The sequence below is a fragment of the Phyllobates terribilis genome, unplaced genomic scaffold, assembly GCF_046119375.1.
Source record: "Phyllobates terribilis strain yellow unplaced genomic scaffold, ASM4611937v1 Scaffold_11__3_contigs__length_659146591, whole genome shotgun sequence".
In the NCBI taxonomy this organism is placed as follows: domain Eukaryota; kingdom Metazoa; phylum Chordata; class Amphibia; order Anura; family Dendrobatidae; genus Phyllobates; species Phyllobates terribilis.
Window position 1 is genome coordinate 256,846,910 of NW_027362771.1, and position 11,266 is coordinate 256,858,175.

The 11,266-nt window shown below is 45.0% G+C and overlaps 1 protein-coding gene across 6 annotated transcripts in view; it reads right to left on the reverse strand.

The window, feature by feature from the left end:
- The window catches only part of LOC141166004 (pendrin-like), a 254,407-nt gene extending 250,380 nt beyond the window's left edge, over window positions 1-4,027 (reverse strand). For 3 of the 6 annotated variants that reach the window (XM_073652189.1, XM_073652192.1, XM_073652200.1), the window contains exon 1: window positions 3,919-4,027. The gene's annotated coding sequence lies outside the window, so the exon portion shown is untranslated. The remainder of the gene's footprint in view (window positions 1-3,918) is intronic. The other 3 variants (XM_073652197.1, XM_073652190.1, XM_073652196.1) reach the window with 2 other exon arrangements.
- Window positions 4,028-11,266: the final 7,239 nt, after the last annotated feature.

An 11,266-nucleotide genomic window follows, 5' to 3' on the forward strand; every position in this document is an offset into this window, starting at 1 on the left:
CAGGTGAGCGGGCAAGAGTCTCTGGACAGGCAGGTGGTCACGGCAAGTGACGGCAGGGCCTCCAGGTAGGCTAGCAGGCAGGTAGCAGGTGAACGCTCCCAGGTGAGCGGGCAAGAGTCTCTGGACAGGCAGGTGGTCACGGCAAGTGACGGCAGAGCCTCCAGGTAGGCTAGCAGGCAGGTAACAGGTGAGCGCTCCAAGGTGAGCGGGCAAGAGTCTCTGAACAGGCAGGTGGTCACGGCAAGTGACGGCAGAGCCTCCAGGTAGGCTAGCAGGCAGGTAACAGGTGAGCGCTCCCAGGTGAGCGGGCAGGCTGGTCCATAGACAGACTGACAGGTGTCGGAAGGCAGACCGTCGGACCGCAGGCTTGCAAGCAGGTAAGCGGATATCAGGCAGGAAACTGGCAGGTGACTGGAAGGTAACAGGCAGGAATCTGGCAGGTGACTGGCAGGTAACAAGCAGGAATCTGGCAAGTGACTGGCAGGTAACTAGCAGGAATCTGGCAGGTGACTGGCAGGTAACTGGTAACGGGACCTGAGGGCTGAAGCAGAGTGAAGGCTTTGCAACAACATTGCTCGGGCACCTCCATTTTGGAGGAGGTGCCTTATATATAGAGAGATCCTCCGGCCATTGGCCGGGGACTCCTTAGGACGGCGCGCGCGGCCCCTTTAAGAGAGGGGGAGCGCGCGCGCGCCCTAAGCACAGAGGCCGGGAAGCAGCGCGCGCTGCCAGCAGAGCGGGAGGAAGCCGCCGGGCACGGAGTGGAGAGGTGAGGGGAACGGCGTCCCTGCCTAGCAGGGGGCAGGGACGCCGACGCTACACCTTATGCGTCACTGACTGCTTTAAAATCTTCCACACAGAACCACGTTTTTAAACTGTAAAAATGTATCCCAATTTGTCATTCAAACATTTGGTTCATTTAGTGAATGACACATTCGAGTAGAGCTCACTTAATTTCCATGGGGTTGCTTCTGGAAATCATCCATTGAGTTAAAATGGTCACTAAACCCATAGATGAATTCCCAGAGGGGTGTCATTTCCAAAATGGGGTCACTTCAGGGGGGATTCTTTAGTTCTGGTACTTAGTGCCTCTGAAAAGTGCCAAAACAGCAGAATCCCCCCTGAAGTGACCCCATTTTGGAAATGACACCTCTCTGGGAATTCATCTATGGGTTTAGTGACCATTTACCTATCTACTTATTTTCCCACCACTAGATTAATTTATACAGAGGAGTAGATTGTAAAATTCGGTCACTTGTTGGGGATTTCCTCTGTTTAGGCACCTCAGGGGCTCTCCAAATGCAACATTCCAGTCAAATTTCCATTCCAAAAGTCAAATGGCGCTCCTTACCTTCCGAGCCATGCCGTGCGCCCAAACAGTGGCTTTGCACCACATATGGGGTATCAGCGTGCTCAGGAGAAATTGCACAACACATTTTGGAGTCCATTTTTTCTGGCTGCCCTTGTGAAAATTTAAAATTTGAGGTTAAAGTAGCAGTTTTGTGAAAAAAAGTTAAATGTTCATTGTTTTCTTCCACATTCCAAAAATTCCTGTGAAGCACCTGAAGGGTTAATAAACTTCTTGAATGAGGTTTTGAGCACCTTGAGGGGTGCAGTTTTTAGAATGGTATCACTTTTGGGTATTTTCTGTCATAAAGGCCTCTCAAAGTCACTTCAAATAAGATGTGGTCCCTAAAAAAATGTTTTTGTAAATTTTGTTGTAAAAATGAGAAATCGCTGGTCAACTTTTAACCCTTATAGTTTCCTAACAAAAAAAAATTTTGGTTCCAAAATTGTGCTGATGTGAAGTAGACATGTGAGAAATGTTATTTATTAACTATTTTGTGTGACATATCTCTCTGATTTAAGGGCATGAAAATTCAAAGTTTGAAAATTGCAAAATTTTAAACATTTTCGCAAAATTTCTGATTTTTTCACAAATAAACGCAAGTGATATCGAAGAAATTTTACCACTATCATGAAGTACAATATGTCACGAAAAAACTATCTCAGAATCAGGGGAATCCGTTGAAGCGTTCCAGAGTAATTACCTCATAAAGTGACAGTGGTCAGAATTGAAAAAATTGGCCCGCTCACGAAGGCAAAAACAGGCTCTGGTGCGAAGTGGTTAAATTAATTTCAGTAAGCATGTTCAATACTTTTTCCATGTGTCATTTGTCATTATTACACATAACTTACCGTATTTTTCGGACTATAAGACGCACTTTTTTCCTCCAAAATGTTGGAGGAAAATGGGGGGTGCATCTTATAGTCCGAATGTTGGGGGGGGGGGTATATATACCGGTGTGGGGGGAGCGGTAGCGGTGGAAGAGCGGGGCACAGGAGGCAGCAGCCACCCGCTGCAGCCTACACTGTCCCCGCTGCTAAAGAAAATGAATATTCATGCTCCTTAATAGCGGCACACAGCTTAGCCGCAGCGAGGCTCCTGCTGTTGCCAGAATCGCGTGTGCCCGCTGTTAAAGGACATGAATATTCAACCTCTCTCCATGCACATGGCCATGGGGAGGGGTGAATATTCATACCGTTTAATAAGCGGGCACACGCGATAGCCTGGCAGCAGCAGGAGCTGCGCTGCGGCTACGCTGTGTGCCGGCTATTAAGCAGCATGAAGTCACTGCTCCCCGCGCAAACAGTTCCGGCGTGGGGAGCAGTGACTTCCAGCAGCTGATCTCTCCTTGTGAGAAGTGCATGGTAGTGACATCATGCGCGGCTCACATGGAGAGATCAGTGCGAGCAGACAGGACGCAGCGCTGGAGGAGAGAAGTAAAGTGAGTAGGAGTGTTTATTTTTTTTTTATGTGCAGCTTGATGGAGATTAGGGGGACCATGCATAACAGCATAAAGATGAGGGGGCCATGCATACCAAGACACGGATTAAGGGTGCCATGCATACCAGGACAGGAATGAGGGGGTCATACATACCAGGATAGGGATGAGGGGTGCCATGCATACCAGGATGGGGATTACTGTGCCATGCGTATCAGGATAGGGTTTAGGGGTTCCATACATACCAGGATAGGGATGAGGGGTGCCATGCATACCAGGATGGGGATTACTGTGCCATGCATACCAGGATAGGGATGAGGGGTACCATGCATGCCAGGATAGGGATGAGGGGTGCCATGCATATCAGGATAGGGATGAGGAGTGCCATGCATACCAGGATAGGGATGAGGGGTGCCATGCATACCAGGATAAGGATGAGGGGTGCCATGCATACCAGGATATGGATGAGGGGTGCCATGCATACCAGGATAGGGATGAGGGGTGCTATGCATATCAGGATAAGGATGAGGGGTGCCATGCATACCAGGATGGAGGGGTTCCATGCATACCAGGATGAAGGAATACCAGGCATACCAGGATGGGGATGGGGACCACGTATAAAAGGAAGGGGGGCATATATACCAGGATGGGGGATATTGTCAGAATTGGGGGACATTACCCCTATACCAGTGTCAACAGAAGACCCCCTCCCCCTTAAAAGTGCATCATGAACAAATTTTTTGCTTAAATTTTTTTTATTTTATTTTCCTCCTCTAAAACCTAGGTGCGTCTTATGGTCCGGTGCGTCTTATAGTCCGAAAAATACGGTAATTTATGGACATCTATTGTTTGATTTCTTTGCCTGTGTGGATTGGATTGGTTGTTACCGACATCTGGTGAGAATTTCATGTCAATAGCATCTTTTCATATGTACTTGGTGACGTGTTCAATACTTATTTCACCCACTGTATATAATACATATATATTATGTATATAGGGAAAACAGTCTGATGTGGGTGATATTTAGTATCATGGTCATGCTGCTAAGATTACCTAGGATAAATCTTCTTTTTAGTAACGTACTGCACAGTATATTTCAAATGTATATGTATTCACATAGTAGGCTACTGACCTCTGGTAATTTCACTGGCCCAATCGCGCAATGACAGTTCCTCTGGACACCTTTGCCTTTAGAAATGAATATCCAAATGTGTCCAATCCCTCTGAATAACCAACAGAGTAAGTTAAAATATAACTGTGCTTAAATAACATTAAAAAGGAGAAAAACAAACTTTTGTCCCCAATGTTTATGTACTTTTGCAGAGCATGATCCCTGGTCCAAGCTGTGATATTTCAATGCCAAAATAAATAGGGATAACACAATTTTTGTTGAATTATTTAAAGGAGTTCTCAAGGGTTAGAGAAAAGGGTAGTTTATTTGCCTGTTTCTGGTAATGCAGCTAAACCGCAGACATGTCTTCAGCAGAATAAAGCGTCTACTGCACCTCTGTTCTTCCAATTAAGGCGTTCTCTGTTGTTCTACACCATTAATCTTACATTGTTCATCTGTGCCTTCAATATATGGCATTAGGGGGGCACTGTGTGGCTGCCACTATTATGGGAAGATCTGCTGAACTGTATGTCTTCTATTTCATTTGACTTAAAGGACTGATCCAGGCAAAACTATTCCTACGTTTTGCCTTTTGTAGAGCATGTTTAGTATTTTCTCTTGGGTGTTGATTCCCTGTAACGCATAATCCTTAGTGCATGAGTATTACCCAAGGTTCTCCTTTAAATGGGCATATCCAGAGGATATACCTTATATACATTATTGGGAACTCTGGCAAGGAGAGGTGAGATGTGGCAGTGTATACATGCAGCTCTCCATTCTGGTTTACGGAAACTATGTAAAAGCAGTTTCCATAATTCCCACAGTATACAAAGGAGATAACAGTGTGCATGTGTGGCCATCTTGTCTCCTTTTCTTTTTAGCTACTAAAACAAGAACAGCACTGGTAGGGAATAAGTGATGGGCGAGCACTAAAATGATTGGGTGCTTGATGCTCGGTTCGAGCAAATTGGAATGTTCGGGTGCTCAACCCGAGCAACGAGTCCAATGTAAGTCTATAGGAAACTCGAGCATTCTTCAGGCGGCTCCCCCCGGCAGTCTGCAGAGGGCCTAAAAATTGCCTAAATCGATGGGAACAGTGCTCAAATGACATGGGAACAGCATGGGGAAGAACCCTGGAAGCATTTCTGACTCCCAGGTCACTTCTGTCAACAATGTTGGCAGAGGTATTACGCCACTTTTACGGACAATAAAATATATACTAAAACGAAACCAAAATGGATTTTCTTGGGAAATATGTTAAGGAACATCCTTTCCAGGGTAATGACTTGTATATAAGGCAAAATAAATAACCAAAACCAAGCATACTCCTCCACACCTTGGGCTATGTTCACACGTAGCGTTTTTGCACTTTTGCATTGCTTTAAACAGTGACAAATGCATTCACCGGGAAATGTAATTTTAACATTTTACAACCTTATCTGGATAAGTAAGGTTTTTAATATAGGCAGTATAGGTACCGTCCCAATTTAGGGTCACCTTGCCGCTGGTGGGACGGCTTGTATACTTTTTTTGATCAAAAATAGTTCACTAAGTACCCTATATTTATTATGCAATTTTGCTTTACATTTATATATAATTATGGTAGGGTATGAGATATATTTTTGTCTTGCTTCTTTTTTGCTAGTGTGAACATGCCTCCTTTTCTTGTATGTCTGCCATCTTAGACCTCAGTTCACATTGTCTGGTTTTTTGACTTGTTTGCATTCTGTGCAATTTAAGGGTGTGGCATGCCCTTTGTTGAGCTGATTGGTATATATGTAGCTTACCACGGGCCTAGGTGGTCTGGAGTTGGGACCCGGTCCTATTTGTCTACCCTTTTATATGCATTACTTCAACTTTGATATACAGTAAGGTTTTTAATATAGGCAGTATAGGTACCGTCCCAATTTAGGGTCACCTTGCCGCTGGTGGGACGGCTTGTATACTTTTTTTGATCAAAAATAGTTCACTAAGTACCCTATATTTATTATGCAATTTTGCTTTACATTTATATATAATTATGGTAGGGTATGAGATATATTTTTGTCTTGCTTCTTTTTTGCTAGTGTGAACATGCCTCCTTTTCTTGTATGTCTGCCATCTTAGACCTCAGTTCACATTGTCTGGTTTTTTGACTTGTTTGCATTCTGTGCAATTTAAGGGTGTGGCATGCCCTTTGTTGAGCTGATTGGTATATATGTAGCTTACCACGGGCCTAGGTGGTCTGGAGTTGGGACCCGGTCCTATTTGTCTACCCTTTTATATGCATTACTTCAACTTTGATATACAGTAAGGTTTTTAATATAGGCAGTATAGGTACCGTCCCAATTTAGGGTCACCTTGCCGCTGGTGGGACGGCTTGTATACTTTTTTTGATCAAAAATAGTTCACTAAGTACCCTATATTTATTATGCAATTTTGCTTTACATTTATATATAATTATGGTAGGGTATGAGATATATTTTTGTCTTGCTTCTTTTTTGCTGGTGTGAACATGCCTCCTTTTCTTGTATGTCTGCCATCTTAGACCTCAGTTCACATTGTCTGGTTTTTTGACTTGTTTGCATTCTGTGCAATTTAAGGGTGTGGCATGCCCTTTGTTGAGCTGATTGGTATATATGTAGCTTACCACGGGCCTAGGTGGTCTGGAGTTGGGACCCGGTCCTATTTGTCTACCCTTTTATATGCATTACTTCAACTTTGATATACAGTAAGGTTTTTAATATAGGCAGTATAGGTACCGTCCCAATTTAGGGTCACCTTGCCGCTGGTGGGACGGCTTGTATACTTTTTTTGATCAAAAATAGTTCACTAAGTACCCTATATTTATTATGCAATTTTGCTTTACATTTATATATAATTATGGTAGGGTATGAGATATATTTTTGTCTTGCTTCTTTTTTGCTAGTGTGAACATGCCTCCTTTTCTTGTATGTCTGCCATCTTAGACCTCAGTTCACATTGTCTGGTTTTTTGACTTGTTTGCATTCTGTGCAATTTAAGGGTGTGGCATGCCCTTTGTTGAGCTGATTGGTATATATGTAGCTTACCACGGGCCTAGGTGGTCTGGAGTTGGGACCCGGTCCTATTTGTCTACCCTTTTATATGCATTACTTCAACTTTGATATACAGTAAGGTTTTTAATATAGGCAGTATAGGTACCGTCCCAATTTAGGGTCACCTTGCCGCTGGTGGGACGGCTTGTATACTTTTTTTGATCAAAAATAGTTCACTAAGTACCCTATATTTATTATGCAATTTTGCTTTACATTTATATATAATTATGGTAGGGTATGAGATATATTTTTGTCTTGCTTCTTTTTTGCTAGTGTGAACATGCCTCCTTTTCTTGTATGTCTGCCATCTTAGACCTCAGTTCACATTGTCTGGTTTTTTGACTTGTTTGCATTCTGTGCAATTTAAGGGTGTGGCATGCCCTTTGTTGAGCTGATTGGTATATATGTAGCTTACCACGGGCCTAGGTGGTCCGGAGTTGGGACCCGGTCCTATTTGTCTACCCTTTTATATGCATTACTTCAACTTTGATATACAGTAAGGTTTTTAATATAGGCAGTATAGGTACCGTCCCAATTTAGGGTCACCTTGCTGCTGGTGGGACGGCTTGTATACTTTTTTTGATCAAAAATAGTTCACTAAGTACCCTATATTTATTATGCAATTTTGCTTTACATTTATATATAATTATGGTAGGGTATGAGATATATTTTTGTCTTGCTTCTTTTTTGCTAGTGTGAACATGCCTCCTTTTCTTGTATGTCTGCCATCTTAGACCTCAGTTCACATTGTCTGGTTTTTTGACTTGTTTGCATTCTGTGCAATTTAAGGGTGTGGCATGCCCTTTGTTGAGCTGATTGGTATATATGTAGCTTACCACGGGCCTAGGTGGTCTGGAGTTGGGACCCGGTCCTATTTGTCTACCCTTTTATATGCATTACTTCAACTTTGATATACAGTAAGGTTTTTAATATAGGCAGTATAGGTACCGTCCCAATTTAGGGTCACCTTGCCGCTGGTGGGACGGCTTGTATACTTTTTTTGATCAAAAATAGTTCACTAAGTACCCTATATTTATTATGCAATTTTGCTTTACATTTATATATAATTATGGTAGGGTATGAGATATATTTTTGTCTTGCTTCTTTTTTGCTAGTGTGAACATGCCTCCTTTTCTTGTATGTCTGCCATCTTAGACCTCAGTTCACATTGTCTGGTTTCTTATCTGGATATGTGGTGTGTGAGACATGATCAGACATATCCTGTTTCATTTATGAAGGAGGGACTCTGAAAGTCACAAAGCCTATTTTTATAGGGCTACCAGGTGGCCTTTACTATTCTTAAAGGGCCACCAGTCGGCCCTCGCTATTCTTAGAGAGCCATCAGCCAGCTATGCTTTGTTGTACCCATTACTAAAGAGTGGGTCTCCTATACTGTTATTGCGTATGCAGTGAGTGGCAGGTCAGCCCAAAATTTGGACGATCCCCAATACCCCTTTGAAACTTTGGAAGCACCCCAATACCCCTTTGAAGAGACTTAGAGGAGGGCCTCCTGAAAATAATGTTCCCATTATTATGAAGTGGGTCTCCCATACTGTTTGCCTATGCAGTGAATGCAAGTGCTGCCAAAAATTTGGACTTACTCCAATGCCCCTTGGAAGAGACGTAGCGGGCCTCATGAAAAAATATTCCCATTGGAAAGGAGCGGGTCTCCTATACTTGTAATTCCCATGCACTAAGTGTATGGGCTGACAAACACCCTGGGGGGTATACATGAACATACTGTATAAAACATTTTTTTACGGGCATCATAAACACCCCTTAAAAAAATTATGCATCACGGACCACGGTCACCCTGGTGGTATGGTGGTGGAGGATAAGGAGAAGGAGGAGGACAAGAGCAAATAGCCACAATCAGGAAGTGTATACCCATGTGTGGGTGTGAAAAGGTGCATGAGAACACACCTCCCAAAAAAAGACACTGTATTTGAGTTTGTTACGCTACTATCATTCGGTGGTGTTGAGAAGTCTGGCCCAATCCAGCCCTTGTTCATTTTTATAAGAGTCAGCCTGTCAGCATTTTCAGCTTATCAGTTATAATTCCACCAGCGGCACTAAAAACACGCTCTGATAAAACGCTAGCGGCAGGGCAGGCCAGGACCTCCAAGGCATAGAGAGCCAGTTCATTCCACATGTCCAGCTTGGATACCCAATAATTATAAGGCACAGAGGAATCACGGAGGACGTTGGTACAGTCGGCAAGGTACTCTCTCAGCATCTTGCCAAACTTTGCACTCCTTGTGAGAGTACCCCGCGCCTCGGGGCCTGTGCGATGGGAGGAGCTGAGAAAACTCTCCCAGAACTTTGACAGTGTTCCCCTGCCTCTGCTGGATTGGAGTTGTGTCTCTCTCGCCTGTACTCCTTGGTTGTGCAACAAACTGTGACCTCTGCCGCCAGCATTTTCAGATGGGAATTTTTTTAATAGTTCTGCAACAAGGGCCTTCTGGTACTGCCCCATTTTTGTAGACCTGTCCGCCTCAGGAATAAGAGATATAAAGTTCTCCTTGTAGCGTGTGTCTAGAAGTGTCACCAACCAGTAATGACTGTCACCCAAAATGTTGAGAATGTGAAGGTCACGGGAATGGCAGCATAACATAAACTCAGCCATGCGTGCCAAACTGCTAACAGGCAAGACTTCTGTGTCCTCACCAAGAGGACGACGGACCATGCTCTCCTCTTCCTCCTCCCTGTCCTCTGGCCATCCACACTGAACAGACTCCTGTTCTTCCTCCTTCTCCTCTTCCTCATTGTCACCCAATACACATTGGGATGAGATGAGGCTGGGCTGTGTGTAATCACCCTGTATGGTTCCTTGCTCCATCTCATCATGCTCCACCTGCAATGCATCCTCTTTGATTGTGAGCAGAGAGCGTTTCAGAAGATAGAGATGCGGGATGGTGACGCTAATTATGGCGTCATCGCCGCTCACCATCTTGGTGGAGTCCTCAAAGTTTTGGAGGAAGGTATATATGTCTGACATCCATGTCCACTCCTGAGGTCTTACGTGTGGAGTCTGAACTGAATACCGATGGCCTTGTTGATGCTGGTAGTCAACAACTGCCCTCTTCTGCTCACAAATCCTTCCCAACATCTGCAGTGTAGAGTTCCAACGTAAGGGGACATCACTCACCAGTCGGTGAGCTGTAAGCTGTAAACGCTGCTGAAGCACGGCAAGGGCGGAGGAAGCTGTAGCTGACATTCTAAAATGGGCACACAATACTTTGACAAGCAGATCCGGCAGTTCTGGGTAGGTTTTGAGAAACCACTGAACTATGAGGTTAAGCACATGGGCTAGGCATGGTACATGTGTGAGCTCGCCTCAGAGCCGCCACCAGGTTCCTGCCATTGTCACACACGACCATGACTGGCTGTAGGTCAGCGGTGTCAGCCACAGATCTGCCTGCTCTTTCAGAGCCGTCCACAACTCTTCAGCATTGTGCGCTTTGTCACCTAAGCATATTAGCTTTAGCACAGCCTGTTGCTGCTTGGCTGAGGTAGTGCTGCAGTGCTTCCAGCTTGTGACTGATGTGGTCATTTCGGAGATGGAGGCTGAAGAGGAGGAGGAGGCTGAGGAAGATGAGATGCAGGAGCTGTAGACTGTGGGGGCAACCTTGAATGACCTAAGGCCCGCAATCCTCGGCGTCGGGAGGATGTGTTCCATCCCAAGGTCCGACTCGGTCCCGGCTTCCACTATGCTAACCCAGTGTGCCGTCAGCGAGATGTACTGTCCCTGCTCACAAGCACTTGTCCACGTGTCCGTGGTTAGATGGAATTTCCCAGTAACGGCATTGTTGAGGGCACGGCTAATATTGTGGGGCATGTGCTTGTGTAATACGGGGACGGCACACCGGGAGAAATAGTGGCGGCTGGGGACCGAGTACCGAGGAACGGCCGCCGCCATCAGGTTGTGGAAAGCTTCTGCCTCCACGAACCTAAAAGGCAACACTTCGAGTGCAAGCAGTCGTGAAATGTAGGAATTTCGTAGTCTGGCGTTGGCTGCGTATTTGCGCTTGCGTTCCAAGGACTGGGGTATGGACAACTGAACGCTGCGCTGGGACAAGAACGTGCTTGCTGATGGTGCTAGTTGAGAGTGTGCAACGGCAGGGCAGCATGCATCTTTGCATGCAATATGGACAGGGGATTGTCTTGTACGCACAACAGCGGAAGAAGCAGTGGTGTCACCCGCAGACACTGTTCCTGGACCCTGGGGTTTGGCTCACAAAGTCGGGTGCTTTGCTGCCATGTGCCTGATCATGCTGGTGGTGGTCAGGCTGGTAGTTTTGCTAACCCTGCTG